This window comes from Triticum aestivum, chromosome 3B (assembly GCF_018294505.1).
Source record: "Triticum aestivum cultivar Chinese Spring chromosome 3B, IWGSC CS RefSeq v2.1, whole genome shotgun sequence".
Taxonomy (NCBI): Eukaryota; Viridiplantae; Streptophyta; class Magnoliopsida; order Poales; family Poaceae; genus Triticum; species Triticum aestivum.
Window position 1 is genome coordinate 708557035 of NC_057801.1, and position 2373 is coordinate 708559407.

A 2373-nucleotide genomic window follows, 5' to 3' on the forward strand; every position below is an offset into this window, starting at 1 on the left:
CCTCGTCGAAGTCCGCCACCGAGTCAGCAGTCTCCCGCTCCTGCAAGTCCACTAAGTCCGGCAAAGTGTCAGGCCACTCCTCCTCCAAGTCTGGCAAAGTGGCAGGCCACTCCTCCTCCTCCAAGTCCGCAACAGCGTCAGACGTACACTCCTCCTCCAAGTCCGGCACAGCTTCAGGCGGCCACTCCTCCTCGTCCAACTCAGCCCCGTCAGCTGTCTCCGCCGCCTCAGCAATCGCAGAAGAGACACCCCGCAGCTATGGTGCGTAGCGGTACGAGTTGAGGTAGTACAGGAAGTACAGGCAAAGGCAAGCGATATAAATATGGTCCAAGCCTCACGCCTCTTCCGCAGAGGGCTTATGACAGGTCTGAGGAGGAAATCGCAGCCATATCGAAGTCCGAGGTGGAAGCCCATTTTGCACCGAAACCGCCACCGCTGCCAAGGGAGAAAGTGCCTGAGGAAACGATTGACCACTTCATTCGTATGGCTCAACCACCAGCTCCCAAGCCTGTTGACACAGACTATGAGCGCCACATCAGGAAGTTAAATCGAGCACGTCTACGTAAGGAGGCGAGCTCGGGATCGAGCAAACAAGAAGCAGCTCTCAAAAAATGCGGGAAAACCATTCCCCAGCTGGGAGAACAGGCGGCGCAATCGATCCCCTCGCTTGTTGTGCCAACAACACGTGACAGTACGCGCGCCCAATATTATTGTGGGCAAACAGTTTACGTTCCTACGGTGGGCAATGTGGTAATAATGGAGGACCATATAATGCAGGCTGAAGTTCTCAAAATCACTGTTAGACAACTCCTCGAGATCGAGCCCATACCTGTGCTTAGAGAGGATGAAATAAAATAGAAATATGTCCGGGGCCAACCTTTGGTCAAGCTAGACAAGGTCAAGAACCTCCCAACGAGAATGTATGAATTGCATCAATGGTACATGAACATTACCAAGATTTCCGATAGATTGTCCCTCATGGTGAATGTCAAGGAGGAGCATTACTTCCATGAGAAAGCTGTGTCCGTTGAGTATTCTGAACTGTTTCAGTTATACAATCAAGATGCACTCGACAAATCTATCATCAGTTGCTATTGTCTGTAAGTGATTTCTTTTTGTAATTTAAGTCTCAAGCTAGCTGTAGTGATCCTTTTGATCAATCATTACCTGTAATTATCCTTACTATATTCTTTTTTGTGGTATTATATGCAGGATGAAGATGTATGAAATGAGAAAAGGTGGACGCTTTGGCATTGGGTTCATTGACCCAAACACCGTTAATGAATACACATGGAAAATAAATCCACGTCATCAAAAGGCCGTAGAGGACAGCATGCTAGAGTTCTTGAAGCGCCTCAAATACAATGAAGATATACTACTTCCTTACAACTTCCAGTGAGTCACACTGTCTTGTACTACAAATTCTCTGTTTTTGCCTACTAGCTAGCTACATGTTTTTGCTTACATATGCCCGCTTAATTAAGACATGCAAACGTGTGTGCATGCAGATTTCACTGGGTCTTGTGTATCATTAAAGTTGACGCCGGAACAGTTGAAATACTGGACTCACTACTCAAAGAAAAAACTGACTATAACATCTTGTTTGGGATAGTCAACAGGTAATTTCAATCATTATTAACTATATATCTCGGCCTATTTAGTTCGTCATTTCATGATATGAACTATTTAATAACCCCTTTATTCATTTTCTTTGTCGGCAGGCAGGGCTTGGGCAAGGTTCATCAGCGTCACGGAAGGCGAATGGAAAGAAAAGCTTAAATGGGGAAGACCAAAGGTAAGTAATTAAGTAGTACTAGCTAGCTAGCTAGCTGCCATCTCTTTAATTATCATGCTTGATTAATTATTATCTGATCAAATTCCATTCTCGTAAAGGCCCTGAAGCAGACGCAGGGGACTGATCTGTGTGCATTCTGCGTTTGCGAGAACATTCGCATGATGGCGTCCGAAAGGAGCAGATCTCAAAGACAGGAATGGATACGCTTGTCAAAACACTATTCACAATTTTTACACCATTATCTATATCTAGTCACATAACTAATACACATGCATATTGATCTCCTTCTTAACAATTCAGAGAGGTGCGGGAGAAGCTCCTAGAAACGGAGCGCGTAGAAGCACTTCAAGAGGAAATAGCGGGATTTTTGCTCGACCAGGTCATAAATCCAAAGGGAGAATACTATTACCCGCTACCGCCCCCATGAAAAACCACTTCCAATTGTCATCGTGCTCCGAAGGCACCAATTAGGCTAATGCCACTGGCTCCAAAGGCAACATGCATATGTAGGAGAAATTGTATATAGCTATACATGTGCGTATGTGTGAATTAATTAATATGATGGTTTGTGAGACATT